At 41.7% G+C, this 16,951-nt stretch overlaps 1 protein-coding gene across 2 annotated transcripts in view; it reads right to left on the reverse strand.

The window, feature by feature from the left end:
* The window catches only part of WSCD2 (WSC domain containing 2), a 606,696-nt gene that overhangs the window by 401,569 nt on the left and 188,176 nt on the right, over positions 1-16,951 (reverse strand). The window lies entirely within an intron of this gene.

Below are 16,951 nucleotides of genomic sequence, written 5' to 3' on the forward strand. Positions count from 1 at the left end.
CCTTTTTTTTTACTTTCAAGCCTCTGGCTTAATGTTAGTTTTGCCCTCGGTGGCCACCGGTGTTATTACTGCCTTAGTTGCTCTGCTGATGGGGTTTTGCCCCCCGGTGGCCGCTGGGGTTACTACATGTTTAAATTAGCCAGCAGGTGTTACCACCCAATCCTTCCTATAAAAGGTTGTCAGGTGCTCTGGATCACTTTTGGTGATATTGTTCATTTGCTATCCAACCTTGGTGAGGACTGGACCTACCTGGTGGAGAGGAGGTTCAGCTTGTCTGGAGCAGTGGAGTTGCTGCTGAATGCTGATTCTTACTCTGTTGCCTCAGGAGCATTGGCAACAGAGAAAGATAAGTTGTTTGCTTTTCCCTCTTCATTATTTTCCCTAGTGTTATATTAGTACAGCAGTGGAACCAGTGTCCGCACTAGCCAGTTCCCTAGTAAGGGATAGGTGCAGGGCTAGTGAGGGACCGAGGTATCCTGGTCGGCGAAAGGTGAAGAGCCTGTATAGGGAATGCAAGGAGTGTTCAGGGACACAGCCTCAGGAGAGTGCAGGAGGTGTCCACGTCCCCGTTCCCTATTTTAGGGCCCACCGTTGTAATTGTGTCCCCAGTGTCCCCTTGTTTGTCTTTTTGTTTTAGTTACCGACCGGCTGGTCGCATCACACAGGGCAAGTCACTTTGTGACACCCTTGTTCTTGTGATGACATCCTCCTTGCTTTGTGTGGATGATGCATCTGTTGTGAATTCACTTTCTGGCCTACCTCTGGTAGGAGCTGTGCTGAATTTCCATCCTTATGTTACTGTTTGTGCCAGTTTGTTTTTGTCCCTTATTAGATTGGCCTCTCTTTGCTCTGTTTTCAGAATATACCAGAGTGATGATATAGTGGGAGAAGTCTAGTGACTTCAGTGTTTTTTCTATCAGATGTGTTGGGCATTTTTTGCAGGGTTTTTTTGCGTGATTGCAGACAGTGTCTTTCCTTTCCTGTCCTGTCTAGTTAGTTTGGGCCCCATCGTTTGCTCAGCCTATTTTCCTACCTGCGTTTGTGTTTTCATCTTGTCTCACCGACAATATATGTTTGGGGGCTATCTATTCCTTTAGGGTCTGCTCTGGGGCAGTTTAGATTTCCCCTTTCTTGCTTTAGGCTTATTTAGTTATCCGGCTGTGTCGAGGCGTCTGGAAACATCGTAGGTACTCTCCACGGCTACTGCTAGCTGTGTGGATAGGATCAGGGGTCTGCAATCCGCTTAGTTACCAACCTCTCTGGTTTTCTGTGGCTTAGCTTGGTCTTGCTTTCCTCCTCGGTGACCCAATCATAACACGCATCCCTACGTCATCCACACAGCCTCCCTGGCATCTTGCTTTTGTGCAGGCGTACTTCTCTGCCCTGTTGAAAGGTCAAAGAGCCCTGGCAGATGCACAATACAGTATTTTACTCTGCCCTAGTAAGGGCAGAGAGTTAAGCCTGAGCAGAATCGTGATGCTGGGGAGACTTGTGTAGATGACGTAGGGAAGTGTCATTCACATGAAGAAAGAAGGAGGATGGCATAGCAAGAAAGGAGGCGCCCGACCAAGAAGAGGTGACACCCTTCAGTCTGGACCAGACCCAAGGAAAGTATCATAAAAGATGTTTTTCTTCTATTTCAGATCAGGTTTGGGGCAGCTATACATTATTATAGAATGCTGTATATCAGGCGTGAAAGGTGGTGGTCTTTCCTCATATCGGCCGAACCCCGTGACATGTCGCCTTTAACATTCTAAATCTTTCCTTCCTCTGACATATTGTTTACTTTACTGAGAGTCAGGAAGCCTCCAAACATATTAGTTTGTGTGGTAGTTCTGCAGATATTTTGGGTTTCAGACAACATTAATCTACTTTGCAAGGCCAGCTTTAGACTAAGTCAGGACATCCCAATCACATATTTATATGTGATCTTATTTTGTTTTTTTGTAGTAGATCAAGGGATCCACAGTCCAAAAGTAGGTGCCATAAGGCAAATATAAGATCTAAATCATAGAAAAAACCTTTGGCGCGATATGTAACCAGATGAGACTTTCAAACTTAAGCAACTTACATGTACCCAGCTATCTCAATTCACCTCGATCATACCATCCTGTCAAAACTTATGTCTCTTTAGTTCAAAGAGGCATAAAGGAGAAACTACAATTGATCCATCAAATTAACTAGCGTATTCAACATAATTTTTCAATGACTGAACAAAGAGCTGTTAAAGATTTATGTGACAATAAACAAATTATCATCAAACCCGCCGTTAAAGGTGGTTCCATCGTGATTACAGTCAAAAAACCTACTATGTTTCTGAAATCCATTCTTAATGACACCCACACATATTTTCCGAATCCTCGTGATCCCACATCTGACATAGCTAAGGATATACATTGTCTGATCAATCATTTTAAATTGGTGGGGGTTATAGACACAAAATTGAGTGGATTCCTTATTAATTTACATCCAATGACACCTGTGTGCTATACTGCAGCAAAGATACACAAAAACCTTCATCATCCACCAGGAAGACCTATAGTTGCAATGACTAACTCCCTTTTGTCTCCACTGGCCATGGTATTAGAAAAAATCTTGCCCCTTTATTACAGTTGATACCCTCATATCTTTGGACACTGCCCATTTACTATCTCATATATATATTCTGGAATGCATCCTCCCCAATAGCATCTTGGTGACCCTAGGTGTTAATTGCCTGTATACAAGTATACAACATAAGAGGAATATTCAGGCGGTTGAAACATTCCTTAACCAAAAAACCTCCTTTTCCCAGGTTCAACAGTCTTTTGTATTTCTCTACTGACTCTCCTCTTGACTAAAAATGTCTTCATGTTTGAAGATCAATTTTGTATACAGAGCACTGGAACCGCCATGGGTTTCAATGTCGCACCTCCTTATGCCAATATATTCATGGCGCAATTTGAATTTGATTTTATATACACCAATATACTCTTTCAGAAGCATGCGGTTATCTGGAAGAGAAACATTGATGATTTATAACTAATTGGCAAGGGGACTCCACATCATTAAATAGTTTATTCACTGCCATTAACCATCGGGTACCCAACCTAACCTTCACCATGCACTCACATCATTGGGAGATTCACTTTTTGGATACAAATATCCTCATAAATGAAGAAGGCCTCCTATCAATGGATTTATACATCAAACCTTCTGATAGGAATAGCCTTCTCCATTACATGAGCTGTCACCCTCTCCAGGTTAAGAAGTCTCTTCCTCTGTCCCAATTTTGAAGAGTGAGTTGCATAGTCTCAGATGGCTCTGCTCAAGAGCCCGATTTGAAGGAGACCAGACAGAAGTTCAGGAGTGGAGGATACTCAGATTCTCTATCATCATTCCCCCCATTTAGATCTACATAAAATACTGATACCCCCAGAGTAGCATTTGCTAATACGTATTATCCCTTTATGCGATTAATCCACCAACACATTTTCAAACATTGTCCTTGCCTGAGGAGGTGGTGATGGTGAACTCAGTAGAGGGGTTCAAGAGAGGCCTGGATGTCTTCCTGGAGTGTAGCAATATTGTATCTTACAGTTATTAGGTTCTTTAGAAGGACATAGATCTGTGAATTTATTCTGATGGAATATAGGCTGAACTGGATGGACAAATGTCTCTTTTCGGCCTTGCTAACTATGTTACTATATTACTAAAACCGAGGGTAATGTTTTCTCTTTTCAAATCATAATGACAAATCCAAATCATCCAAATGACCCTGATCAAAAGTTCACATACCCCATTTCTTAATACCATGTATTGCCCCCTCTACCATCAATGACAGCTTGAAGTCAGATAGTAAAGCTGCCCACTCTTCTTGCAAAAAGCCTCCAGTTCCTGTAAATTCCTGTGCTGTCTACCATGAACTGCATGCTTTAGATCTCAGAGTGGCTCAATGATATTGAGGTCAGAAGACTGAGATGTCCACTCTAGAACCTTCACTTTGTTTTGCTGTAGCCAATGACAGGTCGACTTGGTGTTGTGTTTTGGATCGTTGTTATGTTGGAACGTCCAAGTACGTCCCATGCGCAGCTTCCAGGCTGATTATTGCTAATTTGCCTCCAGTATTTGCTGATAACATGCTGCATTCATCTTTCCTTCAACTTTGACCAAGTTTCCTGTGCCTTTGTAGCTCACACATCCCCAAGCCATCAGTAGGAATGGTGTTCCTTTCATCATAGGCCTTGTTGACCTCTCTCCAAATGTAATGCTTATAATTGTGGCCAAAAAGTTCAATTTTGGTCTTATTACTCCAGATTACCTTGTTCCAGAAGTTTTGAGGCTTGTCTCTGTGCTGTTTTGCATATTGGAGGTGAGACACTTTGTGGCATTTATGCAGTAATGGCTTTCTTCTGGTGACTTGATCATGTAGCCTGCTTTTCTTCAAGTGCCTCCTTATTGTGCATCTTAAAACAGCCACACTGCTAGTTTTCAGAGAGTCGGTTATTTCAGCTGGTGTTGTTTGTTGGTTTTTCTTTGCATCCCAAACAATTTTCCTGGCAGTTGTGGAAAAATTTTTTGTTGGTCTACCTGACCGTGGTTTTGTTTTTACAGAGCCCTTGATTTTCCATTTGTTAATCACAGTTTGAACGCTGCTGACTGGCATTATCAGTTCCTTGGATATCTTTTTGTATCCCTTTCCTGTTTTATACAGTTCAATTACCTTTTCCCATAGATCTGTTGACAATTCTTTTGTTTTCCCCATGACTCAAAATCCAGAAATGTCAGTGGCTGGATGAAAGACGCAAGAGTGTTTCTGGATCCAAGAAACTCACTCAGCTTTTATGCACACACTGATTACAAGCAAACAGGTCACAGGTGAGGATATTACCTTTAGTAGCCATTCAAACCCATTTGTGTCAACTTCTGTGCATGATATCAGGCCAAAATTACCAGGGTATGTGAACTTTTGATCAGGGTCATTTGGATGTTTTGGGTTGTCATTATGATTTAAAAAGACAAAACACAGTAGTTTGACAGTAAATGGCTTCACCCAACCACTAACTATGAGTATAGAAAAAGTTTTAGCATTATCATTCATATTCTCTGAAAAAAGGCAAAGAAAGCAAAAATTCTATTGGGGTATGTAAACTTTTGAGCACAACTATAGGTACTCTGGTCTTATTCTTGATTTAACATATTACTTTCTTTTTTGTATCTCAGGTCAATTAATGCTCCATCAGACCACTGATTCAGTCAATTACTTCTGATAGTGTTTGTTCACTTGAAACTGAAAAGGCTCTATTCAACAATCTCCCTATAACATGATTTAGTGTTTGTAATATGATTATATCTGATGTTCCTCATATTTTATTTAATATACAGTAAGGTCTAATGCTGTAATGAGACACAGCTTGATGTTACAAAATTGTTATATAAGAATTGATTATCATTTATGATTTGTAAAGATAACCTTGATAACGGCCAGTGGGCCGAAACGTTTGGTTTCAAATTCTGTCTCGAGTTAACCTCTTCAATAAATATATCATTCTTCAGCAACATTACCTATTGTACCAAAGGTTTTTTTCTATGACTGAATTTGTTTTACATAAAATTTCTCTTTAATATTATGTAACAAAATTATACATGAAACATGGAAAGAACTATACATAATAAGCTAGTCTTTAAAATTTTGCCAATTGTTAAATTACTTCTAGACTGTTCATAGACTATAAATGGCCACACTTTACTCTGCACTGACATTCTAAAACATCATCACAGATAAAGAAGCTTGCAGAAGATTGTGCAGAGGGTGTGCAGCTGGTTGTCAGACACAGCCAGACAACCCACAGAAAAGACGGATATAATTTATTTTGTTTGCCTTCCTGATTGTTCTGTACACAACACTAAACAAATATTGATTATAAAGACAAAAGGCCCCGTCTCACATAACGAGGTCGTTAGCGAGATCGCTGAAACGTCAGATTTTGTGACGCAACAGCGATCTCGCCAGCGATCTCGCTATGTGTGACACGCCCCCCCGCTGGATATCGCTGATCGTGCTCGAATGTCCTGGGCCATTTTTTGATCGTTGGCGTCCCGCTGGCCAGCATGCATCACTGTGTTTGACGCCGACAAGCGACCTTGTTAGCGACGAAGAACTCAGTGACACAGGCGTGAGTCGTCAGGAAAGCTGCTGTGGGACAAGGTACCAACAATCACCGAGGTCGTTATATGGATCGCCGGATCGTTGCTGCATCATTGAAGAGATCTGCCTCTTTGGCAGCTTACTAGCGACCATGTAGCAACGTACCAGTGATCCTTACCAGGTCGTATCATTGTCGGGATCGCTGGTGCATCGCTATGTGAAACGGGACCCTAAGAAACAATAACAGAGCTTCCCCTTCTGGATCCAGTGATTATGTGATAGTTGGGTTTAAGCAGATAGCAAGAGCTATTGGGTCCTAGGAGATCTACAGTTGTGGCCAAAAGTATTGACACCCCTGCAATTTTGTCAGATAATACTCAGTTTCTTCCTGAAAATGATTGCAAACACAAATTCTTTGGTATTATTATCTTCATTTAGTTTGTCTTAAATGAAATAAACAAAAAAAGAATTGTCCTAAAGCCAAATTGGATATAATTCCACACCAAACATAAAAAAGAGGGTGGACAAAAGTATTGGCACTGTTCGAAAAATCATGTGATGCTTCTCTAATTTGTGTAATTAACAGCACCTGTAACTTACCTGTGGCACCTAACAGGTGTTGGCAATAACTAAATCACACTTGCAGCCAGTTGACATGGATTAAAGTTGACTCAACCTCTATCCTGTGTCCTTGTGTGTACCACATTGAGCATGGAGAAAAGAAAAAAGACCAAAGAACAGTCTGAGGACTTGAGAAACCAAATTGTGAGGAAGCATGAGCAAACTCAAGGCTACAAGTCCATCTCCAAAGAACTGAATGTTCCTGTGTCTACCGTGCGCACTGTCATCAAGAAGTTTAAAGCCAATGGCACTGTGGCTAACCTCCCTAAATGCGGACTGAAAAGAAAAATTTACAAGAGATTTCAACGCAAGATTGTGCGGATGTTGGATAAGGAACCTCGACTAACATCCAAACAAGTTCAAGATGCCCTGCAGTCCGAGGATGCTACAGTGTCAACCCATACTATCCGTCGGCATCTGAATGAAAAGGGACTGTATGGTAGGAGACCCAGGAAGACCCCACTTCTTACCCCGAGACATAAAAAAGCCAGGCTGGAGTTTGCCAAAACTTACCTGAAAAAGCCTAAAACGTTTTGGAAGAATGTTCTCTGGTCAGATGAGACAAAAGTAGAGCTTTTTGGGCAAAGGCATCAACATAGAGTTTACAGGAGAAAAAAAGAGGCATTCAAAGAAAAGAACACGGTCCCTACAGTCAAACATGGCGGAGGTTCCCTGATGTTTTGGGGTTGCTTTGCTGCCTCTGGCACTGGACTGCTTGACCGTGTGCATGGCTTATGAAGTCTGAAGACTACAAACAAATTTTGCAGCATAATGTAGGGCCCAGTGTGAGAAAGCTGGGTCTCCCTCAGAGGTCATGGGTCTTCCAGCACGACAATGACCCAAAACACACTTCAAAAAGCACTAGGAAATGGTTTGAGAGAAAGCACTGGAGACATCTAAGGTGGCCAGCAATGAGTCCAGACCTCAATCCCATAGAACACCTGTGGAGAGATCTAAAAATGGCAGTTTGGAGAAGGCACCCTTCAAATATCAGGGACCTAGAGCAGTTTGCCAAAGAAGAATGGTCTAAAATTCCAGCAGAGCATTGTAAGAAACTCATTGATGGTTACCGGAAGCGGTTGGTCGCAGTTATTTTGGTCAAAGGTTGTGCAATCAAGTTTTAGGCTGAGGGTGCCAATACTTTTGTCTGGCCCATTTTTGGAGTTTTGTGTGAAATTATAAATGTTTTGCTTTTTGCTTCATTCTCTTTTGTGTTTTTTTCATTTAAGACAAATTAAATGAAGATAATAATACCAAAGAATTTGTGTTTGCAATCATTTTCAGGAAGAAACTGAGTATTATCTGACAGAATTGCCGGGGTGTCAATACTTTTGGCAACAACTGTAGTTAGCTCTGCTATGCAGTCGGGAGGCCGAATTTTAACTGTAATTGGGGTTAATATACCAGCCCCAATTACAGGGGAAGCACCACCTGTCTGAATTGCTCTTTATAGTTCTGACCCCTAGAAAAAAAATGTCCAATAGCGAAAAATAAGTTATACAGAAAGGGAAATACAATTTAATATGTTTTTTACCAATAATAAAAGTAAAAAATAGACACGTGGTTATATTTTCCCACATAGTAAAAAAAGTAATATAAAAATGACATATCAAAATTAAGTCCCATAAAAAAGTAGGCTAAAATTATTTGAACATTTAAATTTTAGAGCCATTAAAAGTTCAAATGCGAAAAAACCTGAAGATGTCTGTTCAGTAACCGAGAAAAATAGCTCAGCCCTGAACTGGTTAAAACACTTTCTTGCAGTATAATAGTGAATTAACATAAGTGAAAGTTGTCTGTCACAGAAAAAAATATATATTTGTGACTTTTTCTGAATACTGAGAATAAAAACGACCAACGAATAAACTACGAAATTCTTTCATCACTTTTTTCATAGACTTGAAAATGGTAGCTCTATTTTTTATAATTGTAAATATTTTGCTTTATTTTGCCACATATTTTAATAGCTGTAATATTACACACTTAGACCATGAGTCAACTGTTAAATTGTAAAGGTGATGGTGACAAATGTTGAAATTACTGGATGTAAAAATTTAAGACTAACCCTGACTCAAGAAATTATTTATGCAAGCTTATGCACTGCGATAGAAAAAAGAGATTATAAATAATAATTTTCTTTGATAAAACCATTTTACAAGAAAATTGCTTGAAATGAACATGTTGTGTTTCCTAGAAGCTATTAAAATACAGAAAACTTGTGATTTTACATAAATGAGTTGTATGGTCTCTATACAATGCTGTACAGGCTCAGTGCTCATGTTCATCAGCCCAAAAGTTGTGGCTTGTAAAACATCTTGGTTGTTAAAAATCTGCTGTAAACTTTAAAGAATAAAAATCAATTTGAATATGAAACACATGGCCATGTCCTTTTATAAAGTAAATATATATATATTCTTTGCCTAAAACAAAATGTAATGTGTCACATTCTCAAAATGGAGATGACAAAGTGGAATAAGCACATGTGGTTCAAGCAGAAAGCCATCACAAATTTTTTTCACAGAGCGACCTTTCCCTAGATTGCTCTGATCAACCTTTTTTTAAATCATAGCAAATGAAGGACAAAGCATGCCATAATTCATAGCAGTATCTAAAGTGCCAGAATGGCAGCATAGCACAGAGTACCTAATTATTTATTCTGGCCATTGTCCCAGATTCAATAACCATAGTGACTGCTTAAAGTATCCCTCCAATGTTTATTTTATTTCACCCTTGGGGAGGTGCCACTAGTCTAAGTTCCCTAATTCTAATTTTATATTCACCAGCTGGTGCTTTCAGGTGTTCCCAACACCTAGCCTGTCCCATGTCACCATCTTGTGACCACAACTTCTGACTGACCAGAAATCAGAGGTAATGGTCACAAACTCTCAATGCATGTTTATGAGATCCATATTCTGTCAAACTAGTAACTTCCAGATCACCCAACAAACACTGGAGAAATCCGGCAACAGATGAAGGCATCAGATTGTCGTGAAGCTAAGTTACTACATGGACAAGCCATGAGGCACGGTGGTCAAGAGGTCCGAGGTCAAATACCAGAAGGGCTTGTACTGTAGTACAGAGGTACAAAAGTGTGGTCAAGTAACAGTCCGGGTCCAAATGCTGGGAAGGTAAGACAAGATAAGGGGATAAGTCAAAGGACAGTCAGAGGTCCGGGGTCAGGTACATGAGGTCAGTGAGCATCAAGAGCATAAGAGATAACATACACGAGTAGTCACAACAAATTCTAGGTCCGACAACAAAATCCGTGAATCAGCCACAAAGCACTAAGCAAATACCTCACAGAACAAAGCTACAGTTGAGTCAGACAAGATGTAGACAGCCAGTTAAATAACTCTGAAGAGGAGACACCTGTAGAAAGCCTTTCATTCCCCGACCCTGATTGGGCGACTGAACTGTCATTCACTACACTGACTGCTCAGCACGTTCAAGCCTCAGATTGGATGGCTGAGCTGTCTAGCACAATACTGATAACTCAGCAGCCCCTGCCCCAGATTGGATAGCTTAGCTCACCACACTGAGAGAAGAAAATGTGACACTGGTGAGTGTAATACTAGGGGCGGAATGTTAGGCGTCGGGTTCCGGGTGCTGCACAGCGGGAATCCAGAGCCTTGCTGTCGACGGTCTCCCATTCTTCTTCAGCCACAGTGGAAACTGCTCAGCAGACTCCTCGATCTCAGCATTTTGCTCACACCAGCAGTGCGGGCTCGGTTGCTGCTGCCACCTCTGGTCCAGTTATGACAATGCAGCCTGGCCAGCAGCAAAAGACTCCAGAGTCTAAGTCCTTCCGTTGCTCCACTGATGGAAGGACTTGGGAGTCACATGCTCATGTCCTTCTCCAGGTCTGATTGGACCATCAGGGGGATCAGGAAGGTCCCGGAAGGACACTGCTATTAACGGTTCGCATGACCACCCCGCCATGTGCTATGATAGACTCTGAGGCTATAGTGCTTAGTGTATGTGTGATGATGGATGAATGAGCCTGGTGACTGACGCATTATAATTCCCCCTCCTTGGATATTACGTATGAGTTAGGGTTAGGAATCAGAGTCAGCACCGTAGCTCTGACACTGCTTAGCGCTGCAGTGTGTCTCCTCATCATCCAGTAGCACCCTGGGCGTTGGCCAGTACAGGCCTCCTGGACTACTGCTACCGCAGCGTCTGCCAGAGCAGCGCTGTGCGCGGTATGTGCGCTTTCCAGCACCGTTGACAGGCTGGTTAGTGGCATCCATCAGGGTGGACATTGCACCCGCTCCAAGCAGTGGTTCACATTGCGTTAACCTGTGACTTTAACAGGGGGTGGTTGTTCGCCGGCTGGCGCGAACTACGTGAAGTAACAGAGTTCGTTCCTGCTAGCACCGGGTTAGTGGTTACCCACCGGTGTCCGGCTTTTCCCTACACGCCTTCTCCTCATTGTTTAGCTGCAGGTGGTCACCTCTGCACGGTGGGCCCCGGGCTGCGAACGCCTCTCTAATATTATTCCATCTTTATTATTTGGTGCTTAACACAGAAAACTTAGATTAGTGATATCACTACAATGATAAAAACAAAACTCTGGAGTGGTGATTTTAAAGAAGTCAATAAATAGTAAAACTTCACCTGTACAACATACAATATTTTAAACAAAGCTAACCAACTGTTACATATATTTCTTTATTTTTGCCATTCCCAAGAAGTTTCGCTTTAAAAGATAAGACAATTTACATGCAAGTACAGCGATTGTTATTGCTCTCTCTGTTTTCTCTCCCAAATGCTGTCAGGGGTTTCTTGAGAAGAATCCAAATCAAACACCACAAGCCTATTAACTGCATATTTCTTAAGCAGTTATATTAATCCTGAGGGAGCATAGTCAGGAAAAACACATCTAAGTGGCTTGTAAACCAAGATGGCATGCTGATGAAGCTTCCGTAAGGGAAATAAGAAATACAAGTTGCTAGCTCTCATCTACTTTTATTTCCTTTGTTTTTAATATATTGCAATTCCTCTTATTGAATAGAGGTCACAGGTAACTCAAGTCACTTATGCTTAAACTTGTCCTTGGAAAGGGTTATTACATACAAAGTTTATATAGTCAAAAGTAGACCGCTCTGTCTACAGTACTTTTATATTCATTTCAAATATTATGTTATTCGGTCATATTAACTTGATATGAAGCATTTGGGACTTCTTCTAGACTTTCTTTTTTCAGTTAACCTAGTACACTAATTTATTAATCCATTCCTGCATTGGGAGCTCTATAGAATCTTCCTCAGCGCCAGTTTCCAGCATTATTAGGCAGCAGTGAACATTTGGGCACAGCAATTGTAATGGCTTCATCACCATTATGAGGGCAGCTATTGCTAACAGATTCAGTCATGAACAGGCTCAGAACTGCCAATTCTATCGATTTCTAGAAACACCACTTTGAAAAAATGGACAATCGCTAGTCTAGTGTACAAAAACAATAAAAAACAGGTCCAAAGTAAGAAAAAAACTGAAGTTGTACACACACGAATATATATATACTGCTCAAAGAAATACAGGGAACATAAACAGCCTGTTGCAAATGAAATAGTGTTCCCTTTATTTTTTTGAGAAGTATAGTTTAGTAGGACTGTTCTCAAATAATAATGGAATCTTCCATCTTATAAAAACAAAACATACGACTAAAGTGACAGCAGTCTTACAGTAGATCGTGCACTAATCACTCAAAGCTAACAAGTGAAGAGCTTAAGTGTAAGGCTGGAGTCACACATAGAGACTCACCAGCGATCCTGACAACGATATCAATGTGTCAGGATCGCTGGTGAATCGCTACATGATCACTGGTGAGCTGTCAAACAGACAGCTTCACCAGCGATCAGCACAGCGACGCCCAGCGCCCGGCGTCGCTGTGCATGTTAGTAACCAGCGCGCTGATGCAGGAAGCTGGTAACTAACGTACACATCGGGTATCCAAGGGACGTGCGTCCCTAGATACCCGGTGTGTACGTTAGTTACCAGCACCCTGCATCAGCGCACTGGTAACTAACGTACACATCGGGTATCTAAGGGACCCACGTCCCTTGGATACCCGATGTGTACATTAGTTACCAGCAGATCGCTGGTCTCCCGCCTGTCACACACAGCGATGCGTGGTGGCCAGCAGGAGACCAGCGACCCAAAAAAAGTCCTGGCCTTTCCTGCAGCGATCAGCGATACCGGCAGGGGGGCCGGTCGCTGATCGCTGTCACACACAGCGATTTCGCTGGTGAGATCGCTGTTGTGTCACAAAAATTGTGACTCAGCAGTGATCTCGCTAGCGAGATCGCTATGTGTGACGGGCCTTAAGAGTGAGTACATCTAATTACTTATTCCAGAGGTTCTGTCACACACATACAGTAGCTAATAACAGGTTGTCATCAAAATCTGTGGTGGTGCTACAACTTCTTTTATAGAGAAGATGTAAAATGTGGAGTACAAGTATTGGGAACCTTAGCCTAAAAGTTAAAAGAAATCTTTCTTCTATTTTATGCTAGCGATCACTGGGGTTCTGAGTATCTGGAAGTCAACAATCACAATATCTTAAATTCTAATCATAATAAGAAAGTCACCTGCTAAAATTATTTAAATCCCTTTTTTGCTGCAAAACCAGTTCTGACCTAGCACCAAGGACTCCACAATAATTCTGAAGGTGTCTTGAGGTCTCTGGAGCAAACACTTAAAGGGAACCTGTCACCAGGAATAATGCGGTTAACCCACAGATATGGGGTTAATCTGCAGGTTAACAGCATTATGATGCTGTCCGGGACATGCATGCAGCCAAATGCAAAGGGGAGAAAATGATCTTTATTCTACTCGCCAGCATTCGGTTTCAGTCATGGGAGGTGGAGTAGGCGCTGGTTCAGTCACGCTCTAAGTATACAGAGCGGCTGCTGTAACCGCGCCCCCGGCCCTGACTAACAGCCGGCCGCTATGTAGAGTAGGGCGGGGAGGCTACAGCAGCCGCTCTGTACACTGAGAGAGTGAATGAACTAGTGCCGACGCCACCTCTATGATTGAATACCGAATGATGGCTGAGAGAATAAAGATCATTTCCTCTCCACGGAATAAGGCTACTTGCAGGCACTGGATGCATCACAATGCTTTTAACCTGCTGATCAACCACAAATCTGCGGGTTAACAGCTTATACCTGGTGACAGGTTACCTTTAACCCCTTTCTGACTGACGGGATAGTACCTCAGCAATCAGACTCCCCTGCTTTGAGGTGGGCTCCGGCGGTGAGCCCACCTCAAAGCCGTGACATGTCAGCTGTTATGAACAGCTGACATGTGCCCTCAATAGGCGTGGGCGGAATCGCCATCCGCCCGCGGCTATTAACTAGTTAAATCCCGCTGTCAAGCGCTGACAGCGAGCATTTAACTAGAGCTTCCGGACGCTGGGCCGGAAGTGAGCTCATCGCTGACCCCCGTCACGTGATCGGGGGTTGGCGACACGTTGCCTGGACAACCAGAGGTTTCATAGAGACCTCTATGGTTGTTGCAGGCAGATCACTTTGAGCGCTGCCCGGTGGCCGGTGCTCAAAGCACTGCAGCAAATCTGCTACATATGGGCGATCTGCTCATCGCCCATATGTAGCAGAGCCGATCGGGTTATACATGCTTCAAGCCTCCTATGGAAGCTATTGAAGCATGCCAAAAGTAAAAAAAATTGTTTAAAAATAAAAAAAAATAAAAAACCTAAAAGTTCAAATCACCCCCCTTTCGCCTCAATCAAAATAAAACTCTAAAAAAAAATTACATGTACACATATTAGGTATCGCCGCATTCCGGATCGCCCGATCTATCAGTAAAAAAAGCATTAACCCGATCGCTAAACGGCGTAGCGAGAAAAAAATTAAAAACTCCAGAATTACGTTTTTTTGGTCGCCGCAACATTGCATTAAAATGCAATAACGGGCGATCAAAAGAACACATCTGTGCAAATTTGATATTATTAAAAACTTCACCTCGGTCCGCAAAAAATAAGCCCTCACTCGACCCCAGATCAAGAATAATGAAGACGCTACGGGTCTCGGAAAATTGCACTTTTTTTTTTTTTTTTTTTTTAAAGCAAACTTTGAAATTTTTTTCACCGCCTAGATAAAAGAGAACAAAGACATGTTAGGTGTCTATGAACTTGTAATGACCTGGAGAATCATAATCGTAAGTCAGTTTTTGCATTTATTGAACCTAGCAAAAAAGCCAAGCAAAAAACAAGTGTGGGATTGCACTTTTTTTTGCAATTTCACCGCACTTGGAATTTTGTTCCCGTTTTCAAGTACATGACATGCTAAAACAAATGATGTCATTCAAAAGTACAACTCGTCCCGCAAAAAATAAGCCCTCACATGGCCATATTGATGGAAAAATAAAAAAAGTTATGGCTCTGTGAAGGAAGGGAGAGAAAAACGAAAAATCGAAAAAATCTTCGGTCATGAAGGGGTAAAGTAGCTGATCAATTAAGTTCTATAAATTGGGATGTGTTGCCTTAATGGATTGGACACATCTCACGTGTGTATGATCAGATTGAGATTTTTGGATTCTGAAGCCCTAGTCAAATATCAACTTTGTATTGTTTCTCAAACCATCCATGAACAATTTATATAATGTATCAGGACACATTATCTTGATAAAAAAGGTAGCTGATATTAACCCCTTAACACAAAATTACATATAGGTGTACCACGCGTGTGAAGAGGGCTAAGGAGCTCTCTCCATATGTGTCTGAAGCATCTACATTACATATATGGCTTCTGTCTCGAACAGCAGCTGCTGGAAATCACTTCACTTAATTTAAATGCCACTGTTCATCTCTGATAGCTGTATTCAAATGGTGCACTTGCTGGTGCTTGCGTGCACCCCATCATCCCTCTGTGAAGTGATTGATGGACACAGATCAGCTTCCATTGGCCTTATCCCCATCTTCAGTTTTCCATGCTTAGTGTGGCACAGACAGACACACAAGCCAAAGACTAAGTCAACTTCTCCCCTTTTTATCTGTTGTTCAAGAGTGATTTTCATATTGCCCACACCAATTACTTGCTACAGGTGAGTTTCAACAAGCATCACATGATTGAAACAAAGTTGTTTACACCTAATTTTGGAATGGTGCCAGCAATTGTGTCCAGACCATTTTGAGGGTTTTGTGTTGAATTGTGTCCAATTTGTCTTTCTTGCTCTGTTTTTTTGTGTTGTTCCAATGCACACAAAGGAAATAAACATGTGTATAACAAAATATGTGTAATTGTAATATTTTTCTGGGAGAAATACTTCATTTTCTGGAACAATTTCAAGGGTGCAAAAACTTTCGGCCATGACTAATAATCCAGTCCATCCCTGCCTGTGCATTGTTATGCGAAGATATATGGTTCTGACATATTACGTACCTATGTCAGTACATATGTCAGTACACTCCTGCACAACTCAGGAGACAGGAGCACAGAAGTTCTGCCTCAGCACGCACACACAGCAGGTTACGGATGTAGTAGGAAACCTGTCCAAGGTATCCAATTCTCTGCTTCCTTCGCCTGGGTCCACTGCCCTCTGCTGTGCTCCAAATCACACTTTGCAAGTTGCCTGGCATGGATTATTTATATCATCTCCCTATGCCTATTTAAGGCACACACCTGTGTTTTAGGATTGAGACTCTAGTCCTATGTTTGGTGTGCTCCACCATGTGTGCTTTTAGTGTTTATGCCTGTGTTCATCCCTGCTGGGTTCCACTTTATCTGCCCTGCTGCTCCTGAGATTACAATGAGTGCCAAGTCCTCACTGCCAATGTGCCTAGTCTTCTCCGCCCATATGCCTTCCTGCTGGCTGCATGAACGTTTAGAGTCCATGTGCCCACTCAGACCTGAGGCTTAGAGAGTCCACCTCATAAAGTAATCCTAACACTATGCTATGTGTTCCTGTCTCCTAAGCTGCGCAACTCTTGTGTAATTTTTGAGTGATCTATGGGGGTCGCAGAAAAGGGACCCCCATCAATTTCCTTGCAATTAAAAGAGCAACAACATAAAAATAATAGCAACATTTTAGTTAAACTTTATGCTGGAAATACAGTTGTGGCCAAAAGTATTGACACCACTGCAATTCTGTCAGATAATACTCAGTTTCTTCCTGAAAATGATTGCAAACACAATTTCTTTGGTATTATTATCTTCATTTAATTTGTCTTAAATGAAAAAA

The sequence above is a fragment of the Dendrobates tinctorius genome, unplaced genomic scaffold (assembly GCF_039654945.1).
Source record: "Dendrobates tinctorius isolate UK_male_01 unplaced genomic scaffold, ASM3965494v1 ptg000003l, whole genome shotgun sequence".
Lineage (NCBI taxonomy): Eukaryota > Metazoa > Chordata > Amphibia > Anura > Dendrobatidae > Dendrobates > Dendrobates tinctorius.